The 26,809-nt window shown below is 34.6% G+C and overlaps 1 long non-coding RNA gene and 1 other non-coding gene across 2 annotated transcripts; one reads left to right on the forward strand and one right to left on the reverse strand.

Moving 5' to 3' along the window:
* Positions 1-1,972: 1,972 nt before the first annotated feature.
* Positions 1,973-3,396, reverse strand: LOC107901618 (uncharacterized). Its single transcript, XR_001685326.2, has 2 exons — positions 2,600-3,396; positions 1,973-2,482 (listed from the first exon to the last, which is right to left on the reverse strand). It is a non-coding gene; the product is annotated as an uncharacterized lncRNA (long non-coding RNA).
* A 19,376-nt stretch (positions 3,397-22,772) lies between these two features.
* LOC121210744 (small nucleolar RNA R71) lies at positions 22,773-22,879 on the forward strand. The gene has a single exon (XR_005905858.1). It is a non-coding gene; the product is annotated as a small nucleolar RNA R71 (small nucleolar RNA).
* The last annotated feature ends 3,930 nt before the right edge of the window (positions 22,880-26,809 follow it).

Below are 26,809 nucleotides of genomic sequence, written 5' to 3' on the forward strand. Positions count from 1 at the left end.
AGTTGATTGATGCGAATATCCAACTGGACTTTGAGATTGAAAAGAACGAATGCTACTGGGAACAAAGAGCTCGAAAGAACTGGTTGAAATTTGGTGATAGGAATTCAATATTTTTTCATATCCAAGCAACGTAATAGCGGAGAAAAAATTTTATTCATAAATTGCAAAATGAAGATGAAAGGGAAACGAAAGTCCTACAGGAAATAGAGGGTATTGCGAGATCTTATTTTCAGAATTTATTTTCGACAAGTGAAAGGGAAAATTATGATCACTTTCAATCGGGTATAGATCGAAGTGTCTCTGAAGAGGATAACCAAAAACTTATGGCGTAATACACAAATAAGGAGATTCGAGAGGCTGTGTTTGATATGGGGCCCATAAAAGCACCAAGGGAAGATGGATTCCCTGCTTTATTTTATCAAAAGTGCTGGCATATTATTGAAGAAGATGTTACCTCTTTTTGTCTACAACTTCTAAATGGAGGTATGGAGGTTAGCCAAATTAATTCCATGCATATTGTGCTAATCCAAAAAATTTCCAAACCTTCTAATATGAAACATTTTTAACCTATTAGCTTATGCAACGTAATTTATAAAGTACTGGCAAAGGCTATAGCAAATCGGTTTAGAGAAATTATTGAAAAATGCATTGATGTTGCACAGAGTGCTTTTGTGCCAGGTAGGTTAATATCAAATAACATGTTGTTGGCTTATGAAATATTACATTCGTTAAAATAAAAGAAATTGGGGAAAAAGGGGTTTATGACGGTAAAATTAAACATGAGTAAGGCATATGATAATGTCGAATGGATTTTTCCTAAGGAGATAATGGTGTGAATGGGTTTTGCTTCAAATTGGATTGAAACTCTTATGAAATATATGACCAATGTCTCTTATTCAGTAGTCGTTAATGGTTACGCTGGAGAAAATTTTCATCCAACCAGGGGACTTCAACAAGGTAATCCCTTGAGTTCGTTTTTATTTTTAATATGTCGAGAAGGTTAATCTTGTCTCATATGACTTGCAACAAGGGAAGGGTTATTAAAAGGAGTAAAGGTTAGTAGGAGTGGTCCACAGGTATCACACCTGTTATTTGTAGATGATTGTATTTTATTTGGGGAGACAACAAATAGAGGAGCTACTTTACTCAAGGGAATCCTACTTGAGTATAGGATTTGTTCGGGTCAGTGTGTTAATTTTGATAAATGAACTGTCTTTTTTAATAGAAACACATTAGATGAAGATAGGCGTTTGGTTATCAATATATTAGGAGCACACAGCTCAAGTGACCGAGAACACTACCTAGGCTCGCCTACTATAGTCGGAAGAAAAAAAATAAAGTCTTTTCAAAATTTAAAGGATCGACTTAAGAAGCGCAATGGTAATTGGAGTGTTAGACACCTCTCTTAAGGTGGGAAAGAAGTGTTCATGAAAGCTATTCTCCAATCCATACTGACATACACAATGGCTTGTTTCCTATTGCCTAAATTGTTATGTGCTAATCTAAAGAGTATTACTGCGAATTTCTAGTGGTAGAAGGGACGTGGTAAGAGAGGAATACACTGGTGTGCTTGGAGGAATCTTTGCATCTTAAAAGAGAACGGTGGTTTAAGTTTTCGAAATCTTGGTCAGTTTAATATTGTGCTATTAGCCAAGCAAGGCTGGCGTCTTATTAATTATCCAAATTCTTTGTTAGCTAGGGTTCTCAAAGCTAAATACTATCTGCACTCAAATTTTATTAATGCACAGCTAGGGAATCTACCTTTGTTTACTTGGAAGAGTGTTTAGGCAGCAAAGGGTCTATTGCAAAATGGGTTGTACCGGAGGGTAGGTAAAGGGAATGGGATCTTTGTTTGGGACGATCAATGGATTCTGAGAATTGATACAGATGAATGGAACAACAAAAACAAAAATGAAGAAATCAAATTAGTTTCAGATCTAATTGATACCACAAATAGTACTTGGAAGGCGGATTTAATAAACAGTACCTTTCCAGCAGATATAGCTCAGAAAATTTTACAGATTCCTCTAGCGGAAACAATTCACGACGACTTCCAAATGTGGGAAGGAGAACCCTCTAGTGAATTCTCAGTTCGAAGTGCTTATAAACTATTACAAGATGTCCTAATAATTACTTAATACAGGCTGAAATCAAGGACTTCTACAAGAAACTATGGAATCTACAGCTACCATAAAAAATTACAATCACAATATGACGAATTTCCTAGAATTACATCCCTCCCCTAGTAAATCTCATACATAAACGAGTGGCCACAAATACTATATGTCCTCACTGTGGTACTTAGGAAGAAGATAGTTATCATGTCTTTCGACAATCCCCACAATAATAGAGGTCTGGTAAAATTTAAACCTCTTTTGGGTCATAAATAAATGATTCAAAGCTTTTGAGAATGGCTTACCTAGGTTTTCAAGAGGGGTACTTGTAAATAGTGCTGACTTTTTTGCTGTGCTTTATAGTTAATCTGGAGTTCAAAGAATCAACTAGTACATGAGAGGAAGAGCACGACAGGAAGGGAATTTTCACAGAGAATATAAAGGTATATGGCAGAGTTAGATGGTTTAGGAGAAAGGAAGATTACCTTACATATGGATAGAAGCCACAGACAACAAGAAGAGAATACGAGGGTGATGATTTAGTTTGATGCAGCTTTTGACAAAAAAAAAACTCCAAATCGACTTCGAGTCTGGTGGTTCGGGGCCTGATAGGTGAGATTCTAGCATTGAAAACTGTCCTTAATAATAACGTTTCATCTTCATTTGCAGCAGAAGCATATGCAGGATTACAGGCCATAATGTTAGGAATCTCAATGGGTATACTCTCAGCGACAATCATGGGGGACTCACGAACAATCATCAAGAAATGCCAAACAACAAAACCAGATAAATCAGTTATTGGGGCTATTATTTGAGATATTCAAAGCAAAAAAATCTCGTTTTCAAGAAATTAATTTTCCGTTTATTCATAGGTCAGAAAATGTTTATGTCTATAAACTTGCGCAATAAGCTTTAGAAAAGGGAGATGACTTGCACCTGATGAGAGTAGTTTCGAATCTCAATCAATCTACTCCGGAAGGATGATGGTTGAGGAACCCAGACTGAGGCGGTTTCGTGGAGAAATAAAACAAAACAGATAGCAAGTAAAGAAAATGTTTTAGAAATAGCTATCGTTAGAATAGATAGGACAAGCGATGTGAAGAGACGATAGAGTTATGGTGTCCAGCTGTTGATATCGACTGGGGTAGATATTCGGTTTCCTTTTCTCCTTTTTCATTTATTGCTTTGTCTTTTGCTTTAATGTTTTTAGGGGGTGTTCACTGATAACGAAATAGTAAGGTCCGATTTTGCAATAGGTTGTTTTAGCAGGCTTGAGCCTAGCTTTTGGGAAACAGCTTATTTTTTTCTTTAATTTAATTATAATAAATATCTAGTTGATTTTTATTCAAAAAAAAGACTTCCAAAAATAATTTAGTTAGACTATTTTTATTAGTTTTTAAAATGTTTACATCTTTTCCCACTTAATTAGAGTTTTATTATTTTTTTTTGTAAGTTTTATAATTTTTCATTAATTTTATATACTTTTAATTATTTTAATAAATTAGAGTTTCATTACCATTTTTAATTAATGTTTTGATGATATTTTATTTTTATTTTTATTTTTTTATATATAAAATTAAATAATTATTACAAATATCATTAATTGAAAGAAACATAATAATATGCTTATAAAAATAATTATTTGTAAAGTTTTTTAAATATAAAGATAATTATTTGATATGAAAAAAGTTAAAAAAAACATCATATTATCTTTAATTAATAATTAAAAAAATAAATAGAAAACATGATGTTTTTATAATTTCATTAGCGCTTGCGATTGTTCGGGGTAAGGAAATCTAAGAATGAGAGCAGGGTATTGGGCCCAAAAGATTGGGCCAAAGTTTTATGTAGCCACCATCCAAAAATTGAACATTTCTTCAACAAGAAGCAAGTAGAAAAATTTAGGCATTGTTACTTTGGACATTGTGGTAAGTTCTAGAACGTTAGGTGTTGTGAAGATATTAGTTTTAAATCTAATTTAAGGTTTAGTTTGATAAACGCTTTTGTGCTAAAAATAAAATCACATCAGTTTATTACTTTGTAATTTGTCTTTTATTGAAGTAGATTATAACACAGAACTACTAATATGCTTGCGCTTCACTCTAAATTACATATTTATTTACCATATTTACTTCTTAATTTTACCCCTTTTTTTCATATTGGATCTTCATTTCTTTGTTTACTTTAATTTTAAAATTTGAAAAAATCTTTTTTATAATTTTGTCAAGGCATGATGATATGGTGCTATAAAGTTATGCCACATCATCACCTAAATTTTCTTTTGTAATTTTTTATATTAAGAGAAGATCCAAAATCTGAAATAGTGGTAAACAAAACTCAATTGGACTAAAAAAGTTTAAATTTTAAATTAATCAAATCGAGCTATTAGATTTTTGAATCAACTTAAATAAGTAATTCAATTTTTTGAGTTCAAGTCAAGTTAAATTTTGCAATTTGAACAATATTCGAATAACTTGAACAATAAAATGGTTTAAACACCCATTCAATATCTATTAATTTTGAAAATGAGCAAACTTGACTTGTCAACAAATTTATGTGCTAGCTAGGAATTTAGCCACATTGCCAACAAAATTTCAAATCGACTTGTTTAATTTCTTTAATTTAACTCAAATAAATTCATTCGATTCAACTCGAATTTCATTTTACTTTACTTGATTAGAAAAATATTCAAATCGAATTATGATAATAAAATATGTCTCATCAACTTAAATAACTTGAATTTTTTTATCGAGTCAACTTGATTCAATTGGATGCTTACTAAAAAAACATCATCGGATTTCATTCTCTAACTCTCTTGTACTCATCATAATAAATAATTAATAGTATGCAATACCCAAATTAACCTCAACATTATAATTTATGCTTGGGCTGAGTTGTTGGCTAAAGGATGCCTATAAATTTCAAATTGAGCACTCTCATTGACTTTAGGATAACTTCTAAAGAGAGTTATAGATTTTACATTTCAGATAATATATGAATCAAAATATTATAAATAAGTATTTTTTAGTTAATTTAAGACTTGAAAATATTTTAAAATAATATCAATTGATTTTCATTAAATGACTTAAGGAAAAAATATAAATTTAATCTTAAATATTGTTATATCGAAAGCATGATTAATTAAAACTAACACTTTTTGGGACAAGTTTGTCGAATTTACTGCATTACCAAATGATTCCAAAGGAGAGTGAGATTTTACGAGAGAGTAAAGAAGTTGTTACAGAAAGGACACATCTAAGAGATTACAAGCCCTTGCTTAGTTTTAGTCTTGTTGAGAACTAAAATTGGTAATTCGTGAACATGTGTAGATAATAAAACTATTAACAAATCACAATAGGGCACAAATCTCTATTTCCTCAGTTTGATGATTTGTTGGATCAATTGAATAAATTAATTATTTTTTAAAGATAGATATTCCTATCGGGTGCCATCATATTAGAATTTAGCTAAAAAATCAATGGAAGACAACTTTGAAGACACGAGATGGACCTTTCAAGTGTTTTGTTATGTCTTTTGGCTTATCAATGCACCCAATGCTTTTATGTAACACATGAACAAAATATTACGATAATTTATAAGAAACATTGTTGTAGTGTACACGATGATATATTGATCCATAGATATACTAAAAAAAGACAACATCCAACATTTGCGAGAGGTATTGACGGTCTTACAGCAGAACAAACACTATGCTAATTTTAAGAAATGTAGCATTATAACTTCAGAGTTGTTATTATTGGGGTTCAGTGTTAGTGCTGATGGTGTTCATATTAAAAAGGATAAAGTGAAAGGTATTAAAGAGTGGTTTAAGGTTTATAATTTATTCACCATTTCAGCATGAGCATTGTAACACTCATATACCCGACCTGATCGTTGGGTTAAGATATCGAGTTGTTACATTTGTTGCCGAAGCAACAACAATCAAATTCGTTTTTATTTTTAGTATATATTTAATCAGTTTGATCAATTTATGCTTTCGATATGTCTTAATAATTTATGAGTCTTATACGAGCTTATTATATAACTCTCAAAATAGTTTAAGAAGGAACAATGACTAAAATGTAAGAGTTTCAAAATTTTAGAGTGACGTCACAATGTCAAGGGTTTCTCACCACAACGTGGTTTCTCCGTCATCACGATGAGCACTCTGTTTCACATGTTATACTATATTACACATATCATTAACATATGCCTATTTTTAATCTTAAGTCTACATAATAAAATATGATATTCAATCAAAGATAGTCAACGTTATAAAATTAACATAATTATCAAAGTTTTACAGTTAAGTCCATTGGAGGACTTGCACTTTCTAAAATAGTTTACCATTTTATGTATCTTTCATATTTATTTCTAAATTGTTCCAATCAATTTAATTCTTCATAACTTTTATTCAAGATTTCCATATCACATCAATTAATAATTATTCACTTATTATTTTATCAATTCGTTTAAAAATTCTCACAAGTATTAATCATTCATCACTTATAACATTTTCGTAACATTTCAAATTCATTTCATATTTTTTTATTAAATTTTCTTTTCTTTTCTTTTCCTCCTCCTCCTCCCCATTCCACATCCTATTAGTATCTTTAGCTTTTAGTATAATATGCTTATATGTAACATTAACCATAATTCCACTATTTAGTTATGTGTTCCTATTAAAGTTGTCCACTTGTGTCATAGTCACTAAATTATTTATATCTTGAGCTATAAAATTTCAGAATTTCTACTTTATCCAATTCTTCACAATTTCCCCTATTCTGCTACTTAATAGTTTCGTCCTTTCTTTACTAAAATTTAATTATCTCTTAGTACGAGGTTCGAATGATGTTTCTGTTTATTTCTTTTAAAAATATAAATTTTAGGCCCTAATAATTTTTGTACAATTTTTGATGATTTTCCAAAGTCAAAACAGGGGAACCCAAATCCATTCCGACCTTGTCCCACAAAAACTAATATATCTCAAAATATACAATTTCGTTTCTTTCACTGTTTTTTCCATACAAAACTAGACTCAATAAGGTTTAATTTCTTATTTGATTCAACGTCTAAATCAATTTCTAAATTTGAGCTTTCAAAGTTAGACTACTATTGCTGTCCAAAACTATTTTAGTGCAAAATGTTGATAACCAAGTTTGTAACACTCTCCTGTCCTTTTTCTACAATATTTTCCATCACTTCCTCTGATTTCCCTTCACTAACACATTCTACTTTAACATCATTTTCATGTTTTTTCAACAATATCAAACTTAAAAAAATATTGAAATCTTGATGTTCTTACCTTGTCTTATTGATTTCAAACTTTAACTTGTTTTTTTTATTCTCCATGTAACACCCTTTACCCATACCTAAGACCAAGACAAGGTACAAAGCATTACCGTACACAAACATGGACATTCCGAGAAAAACGGGTTATAAAATATCATTTTAATTTAAAACTAATGAAACCAAAATCATATTATTCCTATTATGGACCTACAAAGTTCAAAACATGAGTTAAAAGCGGTCCGAGACTAAACCGAGAACTTAAGAAACTTTTTTAAAAAACTATTAGGTTTAAGCCTTACACGCCTATGTGCTTGGGACACGCCCGTGTCCTTTACCCGTGTGGAATTATTTTCCATTTCGAACCTACAGGGGTTTTCACACGGCCGAGCACACGCCTGTGTCCCTGGCCCGTGTCCCTCACACGGCCACGACACGCCCGTGCCACAGCCCGTATGCTAAAACCTGGACATTCTGTTTATGATGTCATCATTCATTCAAGGGCACACGGCCAAGGTACACGTCCGTGTGCTAGGCTGTGTCTTTCACACGGTTGAGACACATGATCGTGTCTCTGCCCCTGTGTTTACTACCATGTATACTGACCTAAAATTTTAGGTGCAGGGGACATACGACCGTACAACACGCCCATGGTGACTGACCATATGTCTCACATGGCCTAGACACATGCCCGTGTGCCTACCCGTGTGGACCTTTTTGTAGGTTATATTCCAAGCCTTTGGTCACCTTCAAACTTCCATACATACTAATATGTTCCTTGGACATTTATCATAGTATAAATGTACCCTTAAAACCTTCTTAGCCAAGGTCATGCATGGTGCATCATATCTCTTCTTAACTTATATTGATATTACCTTCCTTGTTTTAAGGTTACCTTTTTTCAAACCATATTTTATACTTAGCTCATTTTATTCATCATGCCAATTATGACCTAAACCATCTTCAAGTGATTTGGCCATATACACATATCCATTCATGGTATATCACATTAACCATCTCATGAACATTCAAGCATAAACATGCAAAAATAGTAGGTTTACAACTTCAACATGAGCCATATCTCATGCCCATATACAAAATAAATAAACATATCATTTTAAGCCCTTACATTAGCTAGCCAAATGACACATAAAACAAAATGACCAAGAATCTTATACATGCCATTATAACAAAATAAAAGTTTCTATATACCCAAGCAAGACAAGTTGATAGTGTGATCTATACTCCAACTGTTTTCCAATTTTCACGAGTCCCCGAGCTCTGTAAGATAAGAGAAAAGAGAAGGGGTAAGCATTAACATGCTTAGTAAGTTCGGATAATAGGAAGGTAAACTTACCAGTTGTTTAGCATACTATCATATTAGACATTCATTCGAACTAGTATTGTATAATTTCCTTATCACATACACTCAATCATCAAGTTAGTCTCATGTCAATATATTATAGCATTAATCATAGATGAGCTCATTAATTCAAGAATTTCCATTTTCATTTCTCATTTTAATCCAGTTGAATTTCTCAAAATCTCGATGGATACCCCATTCATCGTCAAATCATGCAAGTGATCATTTTAAGTATACACTTCCGTAAACCTCACTTTTATGGCGGGATTACCAGTCCAGGCTAAATCCCCCGTAATATAAACTCATAGGGCAATGTCGGGATTATCAGTCCAGGCTAAATCCCTTATAACGACATATGCTGTAATGAGCTCGAATTTGAATTACCAGTCCAGGCTAACTTTAGATCCTAAATCGGATTACCTGTCCGGGCTAAATCCACTATCACACATATTCCTCGGGAGACTCAATCACTAAAGGAACACCGTCTAGGCTAGATCATTTTTACCGTCAATTCATTTCAAGAAATCCATCAGGTATCCTTTTTATTCAATCGAGATCATCAATTCTCTTGTTAACTTGCACTACCACATTCCATGTATTATCATGCAATGAATATCTAAATTTTCATACATTCAAGAATAAACATTTTCAGTATATTAAGAGTTTACTTTGAGTTATACGAACTTACTTGGTAATTGTTTCGTGTTTGTATTTCGGTTATTCTAAAACCTTTCGTTTTCCATGGCCGACCTCCGGAATTGTTTCCTCAGGGTCTATATCAGTAAAAATAAATCATTAATACCTCACATTGTTCATTTTTTACTTAAACTCACCCTTGGGCAAAATGACCAATTTGCCCCTAACCTTTCACACTTTTTATGATTTAGTCCTAAGGCTTGTATAATGAAATGCATGAAATTTATAGGTTACCCAAGCCTAGCCGAATATTTTTCATGCTTATAGCAGCCCACATTTTCCTTCATTTCACATTTTACTATCCATTTTCACAACTTTTACAAAATGGTCCTTTAAGCCATTTCCATGAAAAACTACTTAGTAGAAGTTGTTTACTGTCCTCTAAACTCTCATATTCCACTATAAATCATCAAAGCACAAGCATCTCATGCATGGGTAAATTTCTAAAAATGAACCCTAGCTTGAAATATGGTTAGAAATAGAGAGAGCTTGTTATGAGGATCTTAAAAATACAAAGAACATTAAAAACGGGGCTAGGGAGCACTTACTATTGAGCTTGAAAATGTTTACAATCCTAGGTATGGAGACCTTTCAATTTTTGGAAACATGGAGAAAAAAAAAAGGCTGATTTTTGCTTTCATTTTCCCTTTTTATTTAGTTTATTACCAAATGACCAAAATACCATTCCTTTCTAACCCTTTAAAAATTTTCCATGCATGCCTATTTTTGTCCAAAAACTTGGAAATTGGGAAAATTACTCTTTAATACCTACTAAATAATAATTCAAAGTAATTTTGTACAAATTGCTTTTAGAACCCAAGTTTTGCAACTTATTCAATTTAGTCTCTAATTATCAATTGGGCACCTTATACTTAGAATTTCTTCATGAAATTTTAACACGAGTATGTTTTCATATCCTAGACCTCAAAATAATCATAAAATAAATATTTTTGCATCGGATTTGTGGTCCCGAAACCACTATTCTGAGTAAGCCCTATTTCGAGATATTACACTCCAACTTTTATTTTCTTAACTCCAAGGTAATATTCTTGTTCCCCATAGTCTCCTTATCACTTTTCTCTCTTGGTGGTTATGGAAATTCCTTGAAATTCTAGGTGAAAATGATGTATTTATGGTGGAATGACTAAATGTAAAGAAATGAAAACTTCATTCTTCTCCTTAAGGAAGTGGCGTGAGAAGGTGGAAGGAAATATGAAAGAACCTTTTTTATTTTTTCATATTTCCTTAACTATTAATTAATAATAAAATATTTTAAAATAAAATAATAATAAAATATTCAAACCAATCAAATTTCAACACTAGTCCTTTAATTATCATGATAATTTCATGATAATTATCTTGATTGAGAAATAATCATTTTACCCTTCAACATTCTCCGCATTTCATTTCTTGAACCATCACTTAATTTTGCTAAAATTATAATTTAGTCCCTCATACTTTTTATATTTATTCAATTAGGTTCTTGTTCATCCATTTTTCTTATTTTTCTATATCTGCCACCCTTAAGATATTTCCACTATTAGCCCATTAACTTTTTCATATTTATACTTTAACTCTCAAATTCTAGATATTTATACTTGGGCCCAAGAACTTTTCACATATTTATGATTTAGTCCCTAATTTAAATTAATGCATCACATCATGCTTCTCAATTATATCTTCTTTAACATCACTCAACTTCCTCTTTTATAACCTTAATTTCCTTATTTCACTTTATCGAGAACACAATCTCGATTTATCACTGCTTTTATAATGTAACAAATTTTGGGGTGTTACAAGTATGATTCCTATTTACTTATTTTTCAATGAAAGGAATATTTTAGTGGAATGAAGATGTTGAGAGAAATTTCAATTTCATTAAAGAGAAACTCACTAATGCTCCAGTTTTAGCATTTCCTAGCTTTGATATGGTTTTTGAAGTGGTGTCATGCTAATAGAGTAGCATTAGAGCCGTTTTTTCACAAGAAAAGTGGCCAATAACTTTCTTTCATGAGAAGTTGACTTACTCTTAATAGAAGTGGTTTATGTAACACCCTTAACCTGTCTCTGTCACTAGATTAGGGCTACGGGATATTACGACAGTAAACAAATTTGATTATCATATTCATAATACAAAAATCTATTTAATCATCATAAATTAATAACCATTTATCATTCACAACATATATACAAAAACGAGATTTAAATCGAGCTTTTGGAACCCTAAAATCAAGTTAGAAACAACTAGGGACTATTATGAAACAAAACAAAAAAAAAAGGAAAAACTATAAGCAGGGGTCATACGACCGTGTGACAAGGTTGAGGCTGTGTGGTACTAAACCACACGCCCATGTCCTCACACCCTGTACAATTCAATGTTGCAAAAAAATAGGGTTACACGGTCATGTCGCAAGGCCGTGTAATAACCTATGACCGTGTGAAACATCCTGCACCTAAAATCAAACAAACCACACGGTCGTGTCATAAATCGTGTGAAGCACACACCCGTGTGGCAGACCGTGTGTGCCTAAATTCACCTTCAAACACAAGGCAATTCACATACCAAAACTTAGGTTCCAAGCCATGCATTTTTCAACATTCAAGCCTATTCAAAATGTGCCAAAACATGCCAAATATACCATTTCATAATCAACCTATGTACCTAACCAATATGTCTCCTTTGGCACCACAATTTAAACATAAACATCAATCATGTAAACCTAAACAAATTAGCTTTCCATGCTTATATTTTCACTATATTAACATAAATCACCAAATTCCAAAATCATTACTTAAATTTCATCAATTAACCTAACATGGATCTACCAATTCAACAATCCAACAATGCATTATATTTCAAACTCACTTTTATGCTATCAAATACCAAACCAACCAAAATACCATTAAGGATTTACATCAAAACACATATTACATATTTCAAATGGAAAAAAACATAACTAAATGATCATAACATACATATACAAAATCCCTATATACATGCCACTTATAACCAGACCAAATTGAACAATTAGTTACTGAATAAATTGCCAAATAGTGTGGTCTCCAAAAGAAATCCAATCAGTAGCTTGTATCTAATGGTCTACAAGGAAGAAAAATCAAAATGAGGTAAGCTTGCTTAAAGCTTAGTAAGTTCGTATTGAACCTAAGCTTTAACTTACAGTAAAAGACTTAACTTAAACCTTTCACAATAAAAATCATAACCAAGATCATGAATTCATTTAATTGCCTATACACACCACAGGTCTCATAAGGTTAGTAAATTCACATATATAAAAATGTGTAACTTTTTCATGTCATAAAACATAAACAAGTAAACACATTTGATATACCATTTATCATTTCGCATTTTCATTTCAAGATTTTTATTTCAAATGTCCCTTTTACATATCTATATCCATATAAACATTTCGTATAAACATTTCATATAACTATTTCTATATAGCTGATTCATATAATCATTTCGTATATCTATTTCCATATAATCAATTCATATAACCATTTTATGTATTCATTTTTCATATAACCATTTGGTATATTTATTTTCTACTCGATGAACCACAATGAAATAGTATTGGATACACGGGAATAATGCTTACATAAGCTATAATTGTAATTGCTCAAACGAGTTGTAACTGTAAATGCTAACATAAGCTATGAAAATGGGTATGCTGACACGAGTTGTGGGTCGGGATGTTAGGCTACACGATGTTGTTTACATGAGCTATGGAGAACCCACAACAAATGCAGGACCTCAGCCATTGATAGGACATCCAAGACCAACACCTGAAACAATAGATAAACCTAATGACATGTCATTTGTATCCTAAGTATTCACAAGGTTCATACATGCTGTGATTCACATTCATATAATATAATTACTTAAGCATTTCTTTGTCACATGAATTCAACCATATAATTTCTCCATTTTCAATCATGATCCTCAATTATAATTTCATTTCAATTAGATCCTTTTTCAAAATTTAATATTTACCATGCAAGCAAAACTACATACAATATACTTAGATATTTATTAAATCATAAAATAGCAACTAAATTAATTCATTTATTATACGAACTTACCTAAACTGATTCTGCAGCAAACACGACTCCAAAGACTAATAAACAATTTTTCCTTTTTCAAGTTTGTCTATCGATTGATCTTTTTCTTGATATGCATGAACATACACAAGGTCGGAGCTCTCAAGCTTACAAAAGTGGTGTTCGGTTCCAAAACATAAAGAAAATGAAGATGATGACAATTGTTTTACTTTTTACCTTGATTTTTATTTTAATTACCAAAATGTCATTAATCTTACATAATTTTAAACTATACTGTCCAATATCTTCAATATGGCTAAATTACCATTTAAAGCCATCCAACCATGGTTCTATATCTATTTAGCACATACAAACTAATAGCGATTAAATTTTGCAACTTTTACGATTTAGTCCTTTTTATTTAATTAATTATCAAATCACTAAAATTTTTGGATCAAACTTTAATATACCTATATAGTCACTCCGTAAATATCTCGGTTTGCAGAAATGAGGTCCCAATACCTCATCTTCCAAAATCACTTGACTTAAGGGGCAAACCACTTATACTTAACTATTCATTTAATTAGCAAAAATTATCATATTAAAATTCAATATACTACTATATTTGACTCGCAAATATCAAATAATTATATTTATAGACTCCCTCATCGAATTTGTGGTCTCCAAACAACTATTTATGACACCACTGACAAACAAGCTGTGTAACACCCTAGACTCGGCCTAGAAGTTTAGACCAAATCTCGGATGTTACATTGAACACTGAAGTGATCGTAGGTAAATTTTTACAAAACAAGTTATCACGTCAAATCGAAACATTCAATCATTTAAATTCAGTCAGTAAAAATTATAGTTAAGTTCATTATAAAACTGGAATTAAATGAATGAATAAAAATTTGAAACGGAGCTTGTACCACAATTTTATAAAATCTTACAGCCCAAAAACCGAATAACAAATAGAAACTGGAAATACAAACTGATAATTTATTTTTCTCCGAGACTGTCTGAAACTTCCACATACCGAGCTTAGCGTCAGAATGCAAGAAAGGTACCTGAAAGGGGGAACACTAAGAAGGGTGAGCTACTCGAGCTCAGTGTGAGTTCGAAACAAGACAAGAGAGAGAATTACGAATTTCAAATCAGTAGCACAACAGATTTTCAAATACTCACAGAGTTAGAAAACATACTTGGAACTAACGTCCCAACAAAACTTAATAATCAGAGCATACCAATGTAACACAAAAGACTCAGCACGAATGTTGTTCAGACAAACAAAATATAGACAACTAATCTTACAATCAGAACTCATGGACAGATGTAGATGAAATGCAGTCAAGTGATAAAACCCAACCATCCAGCCAACACACCTCTCCGTCCCCCGATCACACCCCATAAGAGCTGTTTAAGCTCATCCCACCAAAACACACCACACAGGACCTCAAAAGGCCCATCCAACCCGACACACCATGTACGTGGTCTAAGCCGCTCAGATAATACTATGCAACAGAACTGGCATATTTGTAGTACAGTGCAATACAGTAATCCGCTGTATAGTCATGTTACAGTTTAAACTGCCAGATCAGATAATAGTCCGCAGTAAAGCTGACGCATATGCGGTACAGTACACTAAATCGCTGTATGTATAAGTTGCAGTAAAACTGCCAGATTAGATTAGAAACAGTCTCCATTCTCTTCTTAATCCCCCCCAAAACACTTTATGCAAGTGCATGAATGCATTCAATCTCACAGAAATAATAAACACATCAACAGACAATCAGATAGAAACAGATAAGCATACACGCCCAACAGACCAAATTCAAAATCAAACATTTCGCTAAACAGTCGCAACAAAACATAAGCAGATGGTACGTGATATTCACGACAGGTTTTAAAGATTTATAATTAATCATTCTTAAAACTAACTATTATCACGATGAAGGCAAGTGTACCTATCAAACAGTAGTATAGCTTTAGCAAGACCGGATTGTCGAACCCAAAGGAACCAAGAGTACTAGTAATTACTTTCTTTTTATTATCTAACCTAAAAATTAAGGGATTTGTTTATCTAGACTAATTAACTAAACTAAGGGTACGCAGAGAGACAATTGGGAAAAAGCTTTTGGGAAAACTTGATTGATTAAGACAATACCCAGGGAAAAATCCACCTAGACTTCACTTGTTATTTGACTCTGAATCAGACGATTTATTCATTTGACTTGATCCGTAGAAATCCCTAAGTTATATTATTATCTCTCTCGAGACTAATAACGTCTAACCCTAGGTTGATTAATTGAAATCTCTTTCTAATTAAAGCCCTAGTGTTGCATTAACTAGATCTATAGATCCCCTTATTAGGTTTCACCATAATCCAGCAAAATCTTATCACCCTATCTCTAAGCGTGCAATTGACTCCGCTTAATTACGACAAATTTAGTCTTAGACAGAGTCTATTCCTCCTCTGAATAAGAGAAGTAACTTGAATCAATATCCTGGAATATTAAAACAAGAACTAAGAACACATAATGAAGAACAAGTCAAATATTTATCATACAATTCAGATAATAAAAACAAGATCCGTCTTAGGTTTCATTCCCTTTAGGTATTTAGGGGGTTTCGTTCATAATTATAAAAGAAAACATCTCAGAAGAATAATGAATACAAAACATAAAGAAAAGCCAAAACCCCTGAATGGAAATTGAAGGGAGATCTTCAGTCTTGACGATGAATCCGGCTTTTGAGATGGACCAATCGGCTTCCCTTGAGTAATTTCTTGCGTCCTACTCCGTGTCTCTCTTCTAAGTGCCTCCTCAGGTGTTGAATAGGTACAGGCATGTAGTCTACCCGTGTAAGTCGTGCTTCGATCCTTCCAAATGGACATGGCCGTGTGACACGCCCGTGTGAGGAAGTCCAGGCCGTGTTGATTTCCCACGTGGGTCTATTTTCTTCGTTTTTAGCCCGTTTCTCGCTCTTTTTATTTTCCTATGCTCACCTAAGTATAAAACATGAAATTAAAGAATTAGGAGCATTGAATTCACCAAATCTAAGGAGAAATCATCCATAAATATGCTAAGCATGGGATAAAAATATGTATAAATTACAGTTTATCAAATACCCCCACACTTAAGCATTTGCTTGTTCTCAAGCAAAATCCTCAACTCACAATCAAAATAAATTCTTCTTAATTTATAATCCCTATCAATAATATCTCAAAATAATCCATAAGTATTCATACATTGAAAATTCAACTAAAAAGTACATCAAAGTTTCAAACATTCCAAGTTGAGCATTTATCATGAAAACATAGGTGTCCCCCTTCATCTAAGTAATCACTTTTGATCAAAATATCACAGAGTTTAACATCCTCACTACAGATTTACTCAAATCACTCGAGGTGTTTAAAGACATCAAATAAAGCACTCATTAGTCAATATGAAAAGTTATTACCATAGGCTTGCATGAAAATCAAGTCTCCACCACAATATATTGAGATGATACATCAATCAAAAAGGCCTTTAGAGGGTTGTAACGTGGCTTTGGTTAGGGGGTGTGGTCACAAGCTGAAAGAAAAGGTTAGAATTGAGATTGAATTGAAGAAATCACCTAACTAGAAAAATAACTAATTATCATTTGAATACAAGTGAGCTTCTTCTCAGAGTATGGAATTAACACTCAAGCTCAAAAACGACGAATTACTACTAATATGTATGTAAGTATTATTTTTTTGAACAAGTCAAATAACATAGAACTTAATTATTGCAATGAAGAATAAAACAGAGCTAAGCAATTAATTCAAATCAAGTCTCGACTAAAATAGGGATCAAATTAGGGGATTTCAACAATAATGGGTTATGGGTTAATATTGAGGGTAAATCAATTAATGGCTTGTTAGGTTCAAAAGGGTTCACTAAGGGTTAATTATGAAGGTAGGCTTTTATGGAGTGAGTGGGTTAAGCCTAAGTGCCTTTATCATCTCGACATATCAAATCAAATGGTGTGGTCTTGACTTGCATAATCAAGCAAGTTCTAGAATAACAAATCAATACTGACCCACTCATAATAAAAGTGAGCATGAAATAAATAACATATGCTCTATAGGCTCAAGATCTCACAAAAATTATGGCTTTTTTATGTTTAAACTAGTGAATTTTGATTCAAGATAATATCTAAACTTAGGGAAGTAACCTAAAAGTTTTTAATTCTTCAAAAATCAACTTATCATGCTTGATTCCCTAATGTCTTAAAGTTTAAACAATCAATGCATAAATGTCTATGTTTTAATTCAAGACATATCAATAAAAATAAAAAATTAATTAAAATTCATTCTAATAGTGATATGAAAAGATCACATGAGAACAAGACCAAATTCAGGGATTTCTGATAATGAAATAAAAGACCCCCTACACTTAAGATGTACATTGCCCTCAATGTACAAAGATAGACATATTAAAAAATATAGATATATAATCATAAGATAGGGAGAGAAGTAAAACTTCCTGAATGATGAATGAACTCCTTGAATTGGAGTTATGAAGAATAATTGGCCAAGGCAATGATGAGAGTGGAAGAGGATACTCCAGTGGTGGTAGAGGGTCATTAGTCCATAAGTCCTGCGCCAAAAGAATATTATATCTGGTAGTAGCAATGGTCGTGGTCGAGCAGGACTTGGCAGTCATGGAGAACCTTTACCAGTGGAGTTTTTAGTTCCTATCTGATGATGAGCTTTGGAGCTCTTTATGACTGTGATAAAATTAGGAACTCTTTAGGAAATATAAGGAAGCATAATTACTCATAATGAAATAGCTGAAAAAATTATTCAATAAAAATTATAAAAACTAAAATTAAAATAATATCGAAGGAAAATGAAATAAAAAGTACTTAAAGAAGATAAATAAAGATAAAAGTGAGAATAAAATAATAAATAAAAAGTTTTAAACATCATCATCGCCGGATGGTTCGCGAGGTGGTGGTGGCGATGAGATGTGAAGGTGCTGACAAATCTGATGAAGAGTAGCATCAATGTGATCAAAACACTGAAAACATTACTGCTCAAATTGAGTAAGGTGTTCAGAGATGTTAGAGTATGAAGCCACTGCATGAACTGGACGATGGATGGGTAGTGGTTGAGACGGTGGATCCTCATGACGTGGAAAGACATCATCAGGGATGTCCTCTGGGTCCTCCTCCTTGGTGGATTGGATGAGGCGGTACTGAGGAGGGTAGGTGCCACGTCATTTCTCAATCATCCTCATATGTAGCATGCTCGAGATGTCCTATGGGACATTTGGCCGATAAGAAGGAGGGAGGATGATTGTGCCACTGTGTTGAGGAGCCCAATGTGCCGAGCCAATCGAGTCACATAGGGCCCAATGGAGATAACTCTTTTCCTATGCCGTTCCGTCTGATGGCGAATGGTGAGGGCAATGAAGTAGGCAAGGTCAAAGACATGCCCGTTCGCCATACTCCATAAGAAATAGGCGTCGTGAGTGTTGATGATGCTGGTACTCTCTCACTGTCTCGTCAGAGTGTGGGCCAAGATGGCGTGTAAGTATCGCAGGGATGGGGCGAGGGCCGATGCCTTAGAGCAGCTAGGATCATAGGTGGCTGAGGCTGGGACGAGGCCCTTCCACCACTTTGAGGGAGAGTAGTAAATGTGGCGATGGAGAGTGTCGAGTTCATTGTCATCTATGAACTCCTCCGTGTACAGCCCAAGTGCAATTCCAAATTCTAGTACGCTTAACTGGCGTACTAGACCACCAAGGCAGAACTAGACCGTTCCAAGATAGTCGAAGTTTGTCATGACGACTTGAAGATGAAAGGTCGAGCATAGTTCGATTGTAAGCTTGAGGTATGTCGGCTCAATGATCTCAAAGAAGAGCCCTCATGGTTCAGTCGTCAGGAGGGCTCGGACCGTGTTAGCCATTTGAATTTGTTCAAGCGCGGTCCAGTCAATGCAGCGGCCCACACCTAGGGGTTGGGCCCGTAGTATTTGAAATAGCTCCTCCTGGGGTTTTAAAGGGAACTGAAGAAAATGGTGCCTGATCTCCGTGGTAGGACCCGAGGATGACGCTGCTCCTTTCCTTTTCTTGGATGCGGGGATAGCGATTTTCTTACCACGATTGGACATGATGTATCTGCAAGAAAAATGAAGAATATAACATAAACTAACTAATTCAAGAAGTAATCATGAATGTAGTTAAGTTAACCAATCCAATCAACTGAACAATACTCAGCAGTTTAATCTAGATGATAGAAGTTTATATAGCAAATGACGTAAGAAAAACATGATTATTTTCAACATAAAGTGAATGAAATAGACTCTATGGAACATAAGAAAGACAGAATGTACTAGAAAGCATTGACTAATAATGGCAAAGACTAAAAGCATATTTCTATAGTGAGAACCATGAATATTCATAAAACATTAGCCAAACAACACCATAAGAATCATAAAATTAGTAAAAGAGATGAAGAAAATAGAGAGAAAAGAGTAAACAAACGCAATATGTTGGTGGAGGGAGGAGCTTGGGTCGTCTGAGAAGTGCTATCGACCGGCCACGGGCATGGGGGTAAGGGCGTGTGAAGTTGCAGCGGCTAGGGTTAGGGATTTTGAGGAAGGGGATGATGAATAGTGAGGGGTTTATATAGATTTTGGGGCACACGGCCGTGGGACACGCCCGTGTGTCCTAATTTTTGCCCGTGTGTTTTGCAATTGTTTAAATTTGGGCGTGTTTCAGACTCGCACAAGCCCCTACTCTTTGGGCGTGTTGGTGCACATGGTCGTGTCGCACGACCGTGTCCTACTTCATTAGCTTCTCCCATGCCCGTGTTTTAATGCGCACACTCGTGTTGTTTTATCAGTCTTGAGCATGGGTGGTGGGCACGGACGTGTCGCATGCCCGTGTTAAATTCTTAATTTCAACCACGATTTCTAGACACGAGCATGGTATACGCCCGTGTTGGTTTGACAGACTTCCCCACGCCACGTCCCAGGGTCGTGGCCACTTATCACATCCCGTGTTAAGGTAAAATTTTGCCCTATTTTTGCACGGCCGTGTCTCCTCCCGTGATGTGAGCACGGCCTAAGGCACGCCCGTGTGCCCGGCCTTGTGGATTATAAAACCTGTGTTTCAATAAATCAGTTAATGATTAGATGTTAAAAACTAAAATTTTAAAGAGGCCAATATTGTTAGTGCTCAGGTTGCCTCCCGAGAAGCGCTTATTTATAGTCTAAGCTCGACTTACCTTTCTGGTATATGGTCATGGTGGTGCGAGGAGTTTACACTCCTCATCCCTGCTATCAATTTTATCAACATAAGGTTTAAGACGAGTATTGTTTACCTTAAAAGTGCTTAATTTGGGATGAATTACTTCGACTGTACAATATGGGAAAATGCTGAGTACCGTAAGAGGGATTGATCCGTTAGGTTCAGAAGTGGCAATACGAGGGTCTGCTGGATCTAGTAGTACTTTGTCTCTACTTTAAGTTGATTTGGTGCGATATTGAGCTCGTCATGGTGTGGTTTTGGTTTATCGTGTGTCCTCGGTTTATATGTCCGCCATTCATCTAGTTCTTCAATTTGTAGCCTACGTTCTTCATAGATAGGTCCTTTGTTGTTGCTTGAACATGGCTCATGTAGGTTCTTTGAACTTATTTCCTGCAAAATAGGTTGCACCATATGGTCAATTTCAGTAGAATGATTTATACAACCACCTTAAATTTTTGATGTGTTGTTCGTATTACGAGCTTGAAGGGTGATTGTTTTGTCTCCCACACGAAGTGTGAGTTCACTTGTACCAACATCGATTATTGTTCTAGCGGTTGCTAAAAAGGGCCTCCCTAAAATTAAAGGAACGTTACTATCCTCTTCTATGTCTAGAACAACGAAATCAGCTGGGAATATAAATTTGTCAATTTTAACGAGTACATCTTTAATAATCCCCCTAGGCAATCTGATTATTTTATTGGCTGATTGAATACTCATCCTAGTTTGTTTGGGTTTCCCAAAACCTAGATGCTTAAACATTTTGTAAGGCATGACATTGATACTAGCCCCCAAATCAGCCAAAACATTATTAACATCTAGGCTACTAATTAAACAGGGAATCGTAAAACTCCCTGGATCTTTTAATTTGTTGGCCAACTTATTCTGTAGTATGGTTGAGCAAACTGCATTTAGCTCCACATGCGATGCCTCATCCAACTTTCACTTATTTGTTAAAAGCTGCTTTAAGAATTTGACTGCGTTTGGCATCTGTGAAAGAGCTTCGATAAACGGTAAGTTAATATGTAACTTATTTAATAATTTAAGGAATTTACTGAATTATTCTTCTGTGCGGTCTTTCCTTGTCGCGTTTGGGTATGGCACACGAGGTTTGTATTCTTTACTTATCGATTTCTAGTTATTGTGGTCCACCACCCCTTTACCTTTACCTAGCACAGTTTCTTGCCTCGGTTCAGGTTCAGGTGCAACTAACCCTTCCTCATCTTGAATGGTAATTGCATTGATTTGCTCTCTTGGGTTAGATTCAGTGTTACTTGGCAGGCTACCTTGTGGTCTATCAAATATCAATTTAACGAGCTGACTTATCTGAGTTTCGAGCCCTTGGATCGACGCTTGTTGATTTTAAGTGCTGTCTCGGTATTCTAAAAATGATTTTCTAACACCGAGATGAATTTTGTTAGCATTTCTTCAAGGTTCGATTTTTTCTCTTGTTGGTAGGGTGATTGTTGGAAGCCTGGAGGTGGTGGTGGTCTCTGATTTCCCTATCCTCCTCATGAAAACTTTGGGTGGTTCCTCCAACCTGCATTGTAAGTGTTACTATAAGGATTATTTTGAGATCGAGGATTATTACCCATGTAATTTAACTACTCGTTCTCCATGTTGTGGCCATAGGATGAGTAGCCTGAGTTGCTTGATCCACCTTCATTTGCTTCACATTGCATTTCTGGGTGAAATTGTGAAGAACCAAGAAAATCATCAATTTTTCTGGTCAAAAGTTTTACCTGATTAGAGAGAATGGTGACCGAATTGACGTTAAAAACGCCGGCTGTTTTCGTTGGTTTTGTCCTTATAACTTGCCACTCATAATTATTCAGTGACATCTCTTCTATAAATTCATAAGCATCCTCAAGTGTCTTATTATTGATAGTTCCACCAGTGGCTGCGCCAATCATCTGTCGAGTCAAAGGATTCAGGCCATTATGAAACGTTTGAACCTGTAGCCATAGTGGTAACCCATGGTGAGGGCATCTTCGCAAAAGGTCCTTGTATCTCTCCCATGCATCGTAGAGTGTTTCTAAATCCATCTACACAAAAGAGGAGATATCATTACGTAATTTAGCTATTTTAGCAGGTGGAAAATATTTTAATAAAAACTTTTCGGTTATTTGTTCCCAAGTAGTGATTGACCCTCGTAGCAATGAGTTCAACCATTGTTTAGCTTTGTTCCGCAAGAAAAAGGAAATAACCGAAGGCGAATGACATCATCAGAAATGCTATTGATTTTAAAAGTGTCGCAAAACTCTAAGAAATTTTCCAAGTGAGAGTTGGGATCCTTGTCCTAGAAACCATCAAACTGAAAAATTGTTGGATCATTTGAATGGTGTTAGGTTTCAGTTCAAAATTATTTGTAGCAACAGTAGGCCTAACTATGCTTGATTCAGTTCCTGTTAAAGAAGGTTTAGCATAATCATATATAGTATGTGGAGCAGGATTCTGATTAGCAGCAATTGCAGGAGGTAGCAGATTTTCTTGGTTTTTAGCCATCTCCTCGGTTGTGGTTGAAATATTGTCCTCTTGCTCTTCCTCTGTGTATCGCGAGCTTTGCCTTATTTCTCTTCGGTTTCTACAAACTGTACGATCGATCTCACTATCAAACAGTAATGGTCCTGACGGGTTTCTTCTAGTCATATACTATAAAAACCTGCCAGGAACGAATAATAGAAAAAATTAGAAAAGAAAATAAAAATTTAAATTGTAAATAAAGTAAAATGGCTAAAGTAATAAAAATCAAGTGTTCCTAATATCTTAGTTCCCCAGTAACGGCGCCAAAAACTTGGTACGTGATATTTGCGGCAGGTTTTAAAGATTTATAATTAATCATTCTTGAAACTAACTATTATCACGATGAAGGAAGTGTACCTATTGAACAGTAGTATAGCTTTAGCAAGACCGAATTATCAAACCCAAAGGAACCAAGAGTACTAGTAATTACTTTCTTTTTATTATCTAACCTAAAAATTAGGAGATTTGTTTATCTAGACTAATTAACTAAACTAAGGGTGCACAGACAGAAAATTGGGAAAAAGCTTTTGGGAAAACTCGATTGATTAAGACAATACCCAAGGAAAAATCCACCTAGACTTCACTTGTTATTTGACTCTGAATCAGACGATTTATTCATTTGACTTGATCCGTAGAAATCCCTAAGTTATATTATTATCTCTCTCGAGACTAATAACGTCTAACCCTAGGTTGATTAATTGAAATCTCTTTCTAATTAATGCCCTAGTGTTGCATTAACTCGATCTATAGATCCCGTTATTAGGTTTCACCCTAATCCGGCAAAATCTTATCACCCTATCTCTAAGTGTGCAATCGACTCCACTTAATTACGACAAATTTACTCTTAGACAGGGTCTATCCCAAAAACGTGGTACGTGATATTCGCGACAGGTTTTAAAGATTTATGATTAATCGTTCTTGAAACTAACTATTATCACAATAAAGGCAAGTGTACCTATCGAACAGTAGTATAACTTTAGCAAGACCGGATTGTCGAACCCAAAGGAACCAAGAGTACTAGTAATTACTTTCTTTTTATTATCTAACCTAAAAATTAAGGGATTTGTTTATATAGACTAATTAACTAAACTAAGGGTGCACAAACAGAAAATTGGGAAAAAGCTTTTGGGAAAACTCGATTGATTAAGACAATACCCAAGGAAAAATCCACCTAGACTTCACTTGTTATTTGACTCTGAATTAGACGATTTATTCATTTGACTTGATCTGTAGAAATCTCTAAGTTATATTATTATCTCTCTCGAGACTAATAACGTCTAACCCTAGATTGATTAATTGAAATCTCTTTCTAATTAACGCACTAGTGTTGCATTAACTCGATCTATGGATCCTCTTATTAGGTTTCACCCTAATCCGGCAAAATCTTATCACCCTATCTCTAGGCGTGCAATCGACTCCGCTTAATTACAAAAAATTTACTCTTAGACAGAGTCTATTCCTCCTTTGAATAAGAGCATTAACTTGAATCAATATCCTAGAATATTATAACAAGAAATAAGAACACATAATTAAGAACAAGTCAAATATTTATCATACAATTCAGATAATAAAAACAAGATCCGTCTTAGGTTTCATTCCCCTTAGGTATTTAGGGGGTTTAGTTCATAATTATAAAAGAAAACATCTCAGAAGAATAATGAATACAAAACATAAAGAAAAGCCAAAACCCCTGAATGGAAATTGAAGGGAGATCTTCAGTCTTGATGATGAATCCGGCTTCTGAGATGGACCAATCATCTTCCCTTGAGTAATTTCTTGCCTCCTACTCCGTGTCTCTCTTCTAAGTGCCTCCTCAGGTGTTTAAATAGGCTTTAGAATGCCTAAGAGCCCTTAAAAGTGGCATTTTTCCGAGTAGGACTATACTTGGGCTCGGGAGGGGCACGCCCTTGTGACACACCCGTGTGCGATTACTCCAGCCCGTGGTCAAAGCTGTTGAATAGGCACGGACGTGTAGTCTACCCGTGTAAGTCATGCTTCGATCCTGCCAAATGGACAAGGCCGTGTGACACGCCCGTGTGAGGAAGTCCAAGCCGTGTTGATTTCTCACGTGGGTTCATTCTCTCCTTTTTTTGGCCCGTTTCTAGCTCTTTTTTGTTCTCCTATGCTCACCTAAGTATAAAACATGAAATTAAAGAATTAGGAGCATTGAATTCACCAAATCTAAGGAGAAATCATCCATAAATGTGCTAAGCATGGGATAAAAATATGTATAAATTACAGTTTATCAGCAGAGCACATGGCCATGGATACAGAAACTTAAGTACCCCCACCTAGGCCTAGCTAAGGGTCGAAATGCACTGACACTGTAATACCTCTAACCCGTATCCGTCACCGGAATAGGGTTACGAGGCATTACTAATCAAATCACAACATATAACATACATTTCTTGAACATAAAGCTGTTATCACATAAACATCAATCAAACATAATCACATTGTCCCTTATAAGGCTCAACGAGACCTTAAAACATTATTGAAAGAGGTTTGGGACTACACTAATAACATTTGGAAACTTTGGGAAACTTATAAAATTTTCTTGCATATAGGAATCACATGCCTGTATCGTAAGCCATGTGGAAATAGGGCATACATACTGACTTGCATCACACAGCCGGAGACATGCCCATATGCCATGGCCGTGTGAAATCTAAAGGGTATATTGACTTGGTCACACGGCCGACCACACGCCCATATGCCAGCCCGTGTGCCACACACGGTTAGTGGACACGCCCATGTGCCTAAGCCGTGTAACTCATTGACTTGTTTAATTAAGTTACAACAGACACACGGTCGAGACACACGCTCGTGTGCTCAACCATGTGGGGGTGAAATTAGGCTTGGTTTAAGCCGCATTTCTCACCCTCAAGCATACCTAAACCAAATCATTTCATACCATTTTAATGCACTTATAGGCAGCAAAAACATGCCAGTTCATATAAAAATCATGCCATTTCATCTTCAACCATTTCACTACTCAAATTATAACCATAAACATACCACATCAATATGTCATAACCTACATTTTTCACTTATCTTCCATATGTATGTTCTCACCATTTTATCATCTAATTCATGCCACAAAATATACCAATTCATCATCCCTATACCATACCAAACATGCCAAAACACAAGGATATATATATATACATCATATATCGCTTATAAAACTTATGGATTAAGTCAACTTAAATGACCAAATACACACCAACATTTACATTATATGCAAGCCAAACTCACATTCAACATTACCAAACACATTTCCATATAACTCAAGCCTATACATGCCATATAACCAAGTCACAAATGTATAAATACCGAAATCAAAAATTGAATAGTGTGATACGATCTCCACTAACTTCCAACCCGAGCGAACATTTGAATCACTATAAAACATAGAAAAATAACACAAAGTAAGCTATAAAGCTTAGTAAGCTCATATGACATTAAACTTATCTTATTGAATA

Source organism: Gossypium hirsutum, chromosome A11 (assembly GCF_007990345.1).
Source record: "Gossypium hirsutum isolate 1008001.06 chromosome A11, Gossypium_hirsutum_v2.1, whole genome shotgun sequence".
In the NCBI taxonomy this organism is placed as follows: Eukaryota; Viridiplantae; Streptophyta; class Magnoliopsida; order Malvales; family Malvaceae; genus Gossypium; species Gossypium hirsutum.